At 39.5% G+C, this 9,942-nt stretch overlaps 1 protein-coding gene across 1 annotated transcript in view; it reads left to right on the top strand.

The window, feature by feature from the left end:
• Nucleotides 1–9,942, top strand: part of LOC102822436 (bis(5'-adenosyl)-triphosphatase-like) — a 1,401,568-nt gene that overhangs the window by 899,803 nt on the left and 491,823 nt on the right. The gene's annotated exons all lie outside the window — the stretch shown is intronic.

The following is a 9,942-nucleotide window of genomic DNA, read 5'->3' as shown; positions in this document are numbered from 1 at the left end:
AGAACAGGATGACAAGACTTCGTCTTTCATACTTTGAACATAGTACCAGAAGGGACCTCTAGTGAGATGGATTGACATATTGGCAGCGTAATGAGCTCAATCATAACAAGTGTGAGGATGGTGTAAGACTGGGCAGTATTTCATTCTATGATGAATAGGGTTGTTATGAGCACCTAATAACAACAACAGTCAGAGTGACTAGGTTCCACTTTGGCTTTCAGTGTCATTAACTTCTGAGTTGGAAATTGTTAACTCCACAGTGTTAAATGCACACTAATTCTTATTGTTCATTGTTTCGACATGGTCTCTTTTCAGCCCCATAATAGCTACCTCAGAAGACCATGTCTAATTTTCTTGTTGGCTGCTGAACAAATATTACCAATACTTATTGATTGGTAGGGTAGCATGGTGGCTCCATATGACAAATACTGCTCTTCAAACCACAAGGTCGGTGGTATGAGCCCACCAAGCTGCTTCTTGAGTAAAAGATAGGTTTTCTGTTCCCATGAAGATTTAATTGTTGCTGTGTATTGGAACTGACTCAATTACACTTAACAACAATTGATTGACAATCTTTCATAGATCTGAACATTCTTCTCTTAATACCTACCTAGTAAAACCTCCTTAAGGAAACTAAAATTCCCTAGTTGAATTATATTAGAAAATGTTTTATTTCTTCCTTTCCTGTCTTTCCTTATGCGTAAGGTTTCTGGACTCTTACATAAGACGTGTCTTCTTCTTTTTGTTTGTTTGTTTTCTTTCCTTTACAATAAATCACCTTCCTAATTTCTTGTACTTTTCCAAGTTCCCATGTGGAATACTTTCTTCGTCTTTAACGTATGAATTCTCTCCTATTCTTCTTGGTGAAATTCGTCTCTGGTGTCCTAAATGTACTTATTTCTATATGATTCACCTGTCCGCTCCCCGTCAATGACATATTCGTCTTATTTGAAAACACCATTTTTCCCCTAGCTTCTGATCTGAATAACAGTGATTTGTTTGTTTAAAAGTAATGCTTTGAGCAAAGAACCCTGTCTGTTTACTTGACTTGCAATATTTTAATATTTAACATGCTATGATGTAAAACTTGTGGAAGAAAAATATCCTGGTGCGATCTGGTTGCCTAACAATTTACATTCAGCTGCAATATTTTATTTGCTATAATTACTCACTGACAAAACAGGGACTCGAAATGCAAAAATACAAAATGCTCTCGGTTTGCATTTTATTTTGGAATGTGAAAAACTCTCAGCTCCTGGGAGAGAGAGAATAAAAAAGGAAACCTAGCTTAGTCAGATACCCATCTCTACAAAATGACTCTTGAGTGGAAACTTCAGGGCTTTCAGAGAGTTCTGTAAAGAGGCCTTGTGATGTGGCCTTAAGGTTGGAGGGCAGGGACAAGGACCATCACATTCCATCTCTTACTGCAGAGTGTCACTGTGATTCTTGCATAGGCCCTGACGCTGTGTGCAGCCAGGGATCTGCTCCTAAGCCATTGAAGCTTCTTAGATTAAAGGTAGAATTCACTGGGCTCTTCTTATAAAATGTCCAACTCCAGGGCTTTTTCTCCCTTCTATTATTTGCACTCTTGAAAGTGACCAGCTTCAATGGGATTTAGGATCCAAATGGAGCATGAAAGCCTACACTTAAGCATTGTGTGCAATAACCAGTATCTGGCCTGTGATTACCATCATTGTGAAAAGCTCTTCCTAGATGCAGGGGGAGGGACTCTCCCTATGTCCAGATTTTAGCTCCTGTACACACTCACCCACCCATATTTGTAAGTTGAAAAATGAGATATGTTTCAATGTGTGAATTTCTGAATAGGATTGCAATAATACATCTTTCCAGGAAGTAATTGATACAAGAAACCAAAAATAAGATTCTTTTACAGGCTTATGAGCTGGACTGCAAGGCCAGTTTGAACTGCAAGGTCAGTTTGAACTGCAAGGTCAGCGATTCAAACATACCATTCACTTTTCGGAAACTCTATACAGGCCATTATGGGCGGGAACAAACTTCATAGCACTTAACAACAATGGTGATGCTGTAGAGCTGTAGGATAAACACTCGTCTGCTAACCATAAGATCAGCAGTTGAAACCCAATATAGGGTCTATGTGAGTCAGAATTGATGCAATAGCACACAACAACTCAGCAACAACAAAGTTGTTGTTGAGTATCATGGAGTTGGTTCTGACTCATAGTGACCCTGCACAAGAAGGCTGTCCGTCTTTACGGGAGCAGAAAGCCTCATCTTTCTCCCGTGGAACCACTGGTGGTTTTGAACTGCTGACCTTGAGGTTAGCAGCCCGATTCGTAACCACTACACTACCAGAGCTCTTTAGCAACAACAAGAAGCAGTGTTTAAGCCCTCGGCTGGTAACCAGAGGTCAGCAGTTCAAACCCACCAGCCGTTCCCAAGAAACAGATGCAATAGTCTCCTTCTATAAAGATTAAAACTTAGAAACCCTGTGAGACAATTCTACTGCATCTTATAGGGTCACTGTGAATCAACATCGACTGTACTGCAATGGGTTTGGTTTTGTTTTATATTTAAATTTAGCAAGCACTCTGTAAAAAAGAAACACAAAGCCCTGGGTTTTGTATCACATTGGGAACAAAAAGTTACACTGTATGCTTTTAATCTGCAAATGGCTAAAACAACCTTATACTGATTCCTTATTTAAAATCTCATTTTCTTCTGATGAGTTACTGTCTTCCCAAATGTGCAGCATTTCTCATGTAATATATTTAAAGTATGTAGTATGTGTTATAGGAAAAACTATATGAAACACTACCAAGAACAGTTAATATGCATTCCAATATTTCTGACATATAAAGCAGTTATTGCAACGGATTAATCATTACATAAATCACATGCTGGCAGGATTTGGGGAATGTTCTTAGAAATAAAAAAATAAAACTGCTTATACCATGCATATTAAAGAAGATCGGGTTTTTGTTTTGTTTTTTCCCCCCAGGCAATCTGTAATACAGGATTTAGTGAACCTTTATTAGTCCCAAAGTATTGATTCTGTTATCTAGATTTGATTTTCAGGTAGCTGAAAAGTTAATTTGGGCTTGAAGAATTCTTTCTTTAGAGAAAAACATAGTTTTTCACATCACATGAAATTCAGCCACAATTTCTAATTTTTAAATGTTGATTATACTTAAAATATATAATTTCCAGTATATTCTTTTTGCTTGTGGTTCAAGTAAATTCTAACATTTCCCCAGGTTAACAAGATCCCTATCCTGTGCCACATTCCTGCCAATCCTAAGAAACTGGATGACTGTCTATTTTTCTCTAGGCACCTGGCCTTGTTGTCTAACAAAGCCAAGAAACCTCACAGAGTACAAGATCATAGCTGTGAGTTGAAATTGCTCTCTGTGGATGATACATTATATGACCACCCTACCTATTGAGGTCCTGCTGAAGTTAGAATCTTTTAGATTTAAAGAATAGATACTATGGTTTTATGACAGGACAGGAAATTTATTGCCTGGGTGAATGGAATTTTGCATTGAAAGAAAGGTACAAGGAAGAGCTGGGGAGTCTCTAGGCAGTCCTTAGTCATGAGCCTGTTGTTCTTAAGTGCTGTTGAGTCACTTCCAACCCATAGCAACCCTGTATAGGGTTTCTGATGAGGGGGTGGTGAGCTTGAACCACAACCTTGTGGTTCAATCTCACTTTGCAGTCCAGCTCATTGAGCCCCATAGTCCGGGAGAAAAATATCTGTTGCCTTAGCCGCACTCACTGCCTGACTTTCCTGTCTTTGCCTTTAGAAGGTCAGCATGCACTTTGGCTGTGATGCTGTTTGTCATGAACTCTCTGCCCAAGGTCCTGTCACTTGCTCTTGTTTCCCAATTCACATTTCCACGAGTAATTCAAAATGTGTTGCTGTGTTTAAACCATCATTTCAGAGTGTCATGGTAAGATTGTCTTATAATCACATTATTTTTCCCTACTGAGTCTGGAAGCATTCTCAGAATCCTTCTTAACACAATGCTCTTTAACAACCATTAACAGAGGGAGCATGGTAGCTTCATAGGCTAAGTACTGGACTTTGAACAAGGTCAGTAGTTCGATCCTCCCACAAAGATTTACAACCTCAGAAACCCTATACTGACTGGGCCTCTTATGTCAGAACTTACTCTACAGCATTTAACAACAACAACATTAGTGGATTGGAATCGGCATGCCTGGTATAGGCAACCTCTTCTATTTCTTAACCACTAACATAAGGTGATTCTTAGAAAGAGCTTTAGAATACGAGCAGATGAGACTTCTGTAAAAAGAAAAACATAGAAATTAGCATTTTGAACCAGGCTGTCTAGGACAGCTAAGGTTCTGCAATATCGCTGGTGGGCAAAGAAAGATCCTGGAACAACAGATCAGGCAGAGTTCATATTTCACACTTCATTAGCATTCCCTTTACTAATTGTTTGAACTTCAGCATTTTTAGTTAACTCTCTTAAACCTCTTCTTTGCCGTCTGCAATATGGGCACAATAGTACCTCTGTATACTGTATGTTCTGGCACATAATTCCTCTATATACTATTTGTCCTAGTGTGGCGCTGAAGGACCACTGGACCACAGGGTTGGTTTGAGCTATAAGATTGGCAATTCAAACCTACCAGCCCTCCTCTGAAACCCTGGGCAGGGTCGCTTTTTGTCAGAACCAAAGACTCTTAATAATAACAATATACCTAATGTAGTGAGGTTTAGATAAAATAATGTGAAGGGTATGCAGGCCTGGTACATAATAGATATTCAAAAAGTGAATGAGGAAGTGAAAAATGGTAGGAAGGAAGAAAAAAAAAAAATGAGATCCTAAATACCCAGAACATAGATTTGAGACCTGTCAGGCAGGAATTCTACCACTTGTCTGTCAGTCTGTCAAACTGTGGTGGCTTGCGAGTTGCTGTGATTCTGGAAGCTATGCCATGGGTATTTTAAGTACCAGCAGGGTCACCCATGGTGGACAGGTTTCAGGTGAGCTTCTAGATGAAGACAGACTAGGAAGAAAGAGTGATGAACTATTTCTGAATATTTAGTCACTGAAAGCCTTATGAATAGCAGAGAAATACTGTCAGATATAGTGCCAGAAAATGAGCCCCTCAGGTTGGCAGGCACTCAAAATGTGACTGGCGAAGAGCTGCCTCCTCAAAGTAGAGTTGACCATGATGACGCAAATGGAGTAAAGCCCTTGGGAATAAAGCGTACAGGACCTTCATTTGCATAACTCAGAATGAAGGGAAACAGTTGTAAACATCCATTAATGATTGGAACATGCAATGTACAAAGTATGAATCTAGAAAAACTGGCTATTGTAAAAAACATAATGGAATGCATAAACATCGCTATCTTAGACATTAGTGAGCTAAAATGGACTGGTATTGGCCATTCTGAATATGACAACCACATAGTTTACTATGCTGAGAATGACAAATTGAAGAGGACTGGTGTTGCATTCATCATCAAAAAGAATATATCCAGATCATTCATCAGGTACAACACTGCTTTCTGTGATAGGATAATATCCAGGCACCTACAGGGAAGACCAGTTAATACCACTATTATTCAAATTTATGCACCAACCACTAAAGCCAGTGAGGATGAAACAGACGAATTCTACCAATCAATCAATCTGAAATTGAAGAAACATACAATCAAGATATATTGAAAAATCACTGATGATTGGAATGCAAAGGTTGGGAACAAAGAGGAAGGATCAGTAGTTGGAAAATACGGCCTTGATGATAGAAATGTTGCGGGAGATTGCATGATAGAATGCTATAAAACCAATGATTTATTCATTTCAAATACCTTTTTTAAACAGCATAAGAGACAACTATACACATGGACCTCACCAGAAGGAATACGCCGAAATCAAACTGACTACATCTGTGGAAAGAGAAGGTAGAAAAGCTCCATATCATCAGTCAAAACAAGGCCATAGGCAAATTGAGACTGAAGCTGCAGAAAATGAAAACAAGTCCACGAGAGCCAAAATATGACCTCAAATATATCCCACCTGAATTTAGAAATAATCTGAAGAACAGATTTGATACATTTGACACAGAAGACCTAAGACCAGAAGAATTGTGGGATGAAATCAAGAACACCGTACACGAAGAAAGCAAAAAGTCATTAAGAAAACAAGAAACGAAGAAAAAGATCAAAATGGTTGTCAGAGGAGACTCTGAAACTTGATCTGCAACATAGAGATGCTAAAGCAAATGGAAGATGAGGGAGTACAAGAGCTGAACAGAAAATTTCAAGGTCAGCTCGAGAAGACAATGTCAAATATTACAACAAAATGTGCAAACACCTGGAGTCAGAAAACTAAAAGGGAAGAACACACCCAGCAATTCTCAAGCTGGGGGAACTGAAGAAAAAATTCAATCCTCGACCCATTATTGAAGGATTCTCTGGGCACATTGTTGAATGATGCAGAAAGCATCTAAAGAAGATGGAAGGAATACAGAGAGTCACTGTACCAAAAGGAAATGGTTGATGTTGAACCATTTCAAGAGGTAGCATATGATCAAGAACCAATGATACTGAAGGAGGAAGACCAAGGTGCATTGAAGGAATTGGCAAAGAACAAGGCACCAGGAATTGATGGGATACAGATTGAAATCATTGAAGAAAGGGAGGCGGCACAGGAGGCACTCACTCATCTATGCCAAGAAATTTGGAAGACAACTGGCCGACTGATTGGTCGAGATCCGTATTTGTGCCCATTCCAAAAAGAGGTGACCCAATGGAATGCAGACATCATCAGACAACATCTTTGATATCCCATACGAGTAAAGTTTTACTAAAGGTAATACAGAAATGGTTGCAAGTATACTTTAACAGAGAATTTCCAGAAGTTCAAGTCAGATTCAGAAGAGGATGTCAAATGAGCGATATCATTGCTGACATCAGGTGGATCTAGGCTGAAAGTAGAGAATATCAGAAAGATGTTTATCTCTGCTTTATTGACTACACAAAGGCCTTCGATTGTGTGGATCATGACAAGCTATGGACAACATTGTGAAGTATGAGTATTCCAGAACACGTAATTGCGCTCATGAGAAACCTGTACATAGACCAAGAGACAGTTGTTTGAACAGAACATGGAACACTGAATGATTTAAAATTAGGAAAGGTGTGAGATAGGGTTGTAGTCCCACACCATACTTATTCAACCTGTATGCTGAGCAAATAATCCGAGAAGCTTGGTTATATGAAGAAAACTTGACATCAGATTTGGAAGAAGACTCATTAACAACCTGCGATATGCAGATGATACACCCTTGGTTGCTGAAAGTGAAGAGGACTTAAAATACTTACTGGTAAAGATCAAAGACCACAGCCTTTGGTATGGATTGCATCTCAAAGAAAAGAAAGCAAAAATCCTCACCGCTGGATCCATAAACAATATTCTTATCAATGGAGAAAAGATTGAAATTGTCAAATACTTCATTTTTCATGGATCAACCATCAACACTCATGGAAGCAGCAGGCAAGAAACCAAACAATGTATTGAATTAGGCAAATCTGCTGCACAAGACCTTTTTAAAGTGTTGAAGAGCAAAAATGTCAGCTTGAGGTCAAGGTATGCCTGACCCAAGCCATGGTATTTTCAATAACTTCATATGCATGTGAAAGTTGGACAGTGAACAAGCAAGACTGTAGAAGAACGGATGCATTAGGGTTATGGTGTTGGAGGAGAATATTGAAAGTGCCATAGGCTACCAAAACAGCAAACAGATTTGTGTTGAAAGATGTGCAGCCAGAGTGCTCCCTGGAGGCTAGGATGGCTAGACTTCATCTCTCATACTTTGGAGGGCCAAGTCACTGGCAAGGAATATCATGTTTGGTAAGGTGGAGGGAGGGTCAGAGAAAAAGAGGAAGACCCCCAGGGAGATGGATTGGCAAAGCGACAGCATCAGTGTGGCAACAATTGTGAGGTTGGCCCAGGATCGGGCAGTGTTTCTTTCTGTTGTGCAAAGGGTCCTTGTGAGTCGGTACCAATTCGATGACACCTATCAACAACAACAGGCAGGAATTGCCAAAATCCTCAGACCAGAATGTGTTGCCTCCCAGGCCCTTACTGCTCCTTGAACCTGTTCCACAAACTGGTGGCGGCTGGTTTCAGAAGAGGAAGGAACTTGTCTCTGTTGCTATGCTGAAAACACCTTTTTCAAGATAAAAGTGTCTGCTTTTGCTGCTTCCACTAGAAAAAAAAAATTTTTTTAGTTTTGATAAAAAGCAATTTCTGTCTTCCTGCCAAGTCAGAAAGGTTCTTTGAGAAATGCTTCTGCTTTCCTGGTATCAGGGTGTAAAATCTGCATGACTTTGAGCCCGGCAGTGGCATCATTTCAGCAGCTAGCAAAAGGGGTGGCTGGAAGAACAATAAAGCGAAACACACACTGTTTCCTGGTAATATATTTGAATCAAAAGCCTATGCTTGGCATGTGACCACTCCTGGTTTGGGCACATCTAGACTTGAAACACAATAAGGAGAGTTTCTGTTAAAGAGCTTCCTGCAAACAATAAAATGGAGAAGATGTGGTGGGAATTGTTCAGGTTATGAGCACCGTATTGCTCCCACCCCCCAAAGATATATTAAATGTTACTTTCAGGCAGAAAAGCCTTTACTTCTGAATGAAGTAAAACTAATATAACCAGAAGCAAACTGAGTTTTCTAATCTACTCCAAAATTTCTAGGGAAGTCCTCTGTAGAATCCATTGTCTGTGTCTGTCTCTACAGAGTTTTAGATAAATCGAAATGAAACACATAAAGCAGAAGTGTTGTATGCTGAGGTTACACCTGATGCTACCTCAGGAAACCCTGTTTGTGGAAATGTCATACGATGATCATGCTTGCAGAAATTGTGATCTGAGACATCTTCTAAAAGAAGAACAGGATGTGAAAGGGGCTAGCCATGAGTTATTTTTGAAGGACATGAAATAGATTTGGTGGTAGAGAGAGTCGGTCTTTCGACATTTTCAAGCTAAAGTTTCTTTTTGGTGGCTGTGCATAATCCAACCTATCCATCTTGAGCACCTGATTCCAGTATTGATAGAATACTGAAGGCATTCGTTCAGTATTTTTTAAGCTGCCTGAAAGCATTTGTGGTGTGTGGGGACTAGCATGAACACTGGAGTCAGATCTCAGAGATCCTCCTCCTCTCATTACTAGCCGTGTGACTTTTGAAAAGTTATATAACTTCTCTGAGTTTCAATTTGCTTTCCTTAAAATGGCAATAAACCTTCCCCTTAAATAGGTGGGTTTTCAAGATGAAATTAAGTTAGTGAGCATTTTCTAAATAAGGTTTGCCATGTAGCCAGTGCCCCCTCTTTTTTCTTCTCACAATTTTCATCATCTGTGTATGTGTGTATATATGTGTGCATGTGCACAGTCACATCTCTGTGACATAGAAATTGGCCAGGAGCCTCAAGGGAAAAAATCTGAGAATTACAAATACGACAACGGATCACTGGGCATTTGTCAGTTGGCATTTCTTTGCCTTTCTAGTTGAAGTCTTTCATAGTAAAGTGGTTGTTTTGTTTTTGCTTTTTTAATGTATCCTTGAAGCCTTGTATGTTGGATAGTATTTGACAGGTGTTTTTGTGTGTGCCACAGTATGAGGGAAGTGACAAGAAGATGTCCACTTGAGACATCATTTCCCTTTGCTGCAAACTGGAACTGACAATGATATCTGTCCTGTCTGAAGAGCTCCATTGTTGTGTGGGAGCATCTTTATGCTAAGAGGAGAGAGGAGAACTGAATTATTGTGACATGAGACAAGAATTTTAGGTGTGGCAAAAAAGATAGAAGACCGTGCTGCTGAATGCACATAGTTTGTTCTTTTTAAGTTCCAGAGATGATCGTATTGTGAAGGGACATTACAATTTTATCTCTATCCTGTTGGACAACT

Source organism: Chrysochloris asiatica, unplaced genomic scaffold (genome assembly GCF_000296735.1).
Source record: "Chrysochloris asiatica unplaced genomic scaffold, ChrAsi1.0 scaffold00046, whole genome shotgun sequence".
Taxonomy (NCBI): Eukaryota; Metazoa; Chordata; class Mammalia; order Afrosoricida; family Chrysochloridae; genus Chrysochloris; species Chrysochloris asiatica.
The sequence above is the reverse complement of the archived record's forward strand: the minus strand, read 5'-3'. Positions and strand labels throughout refer to the sequence as shown.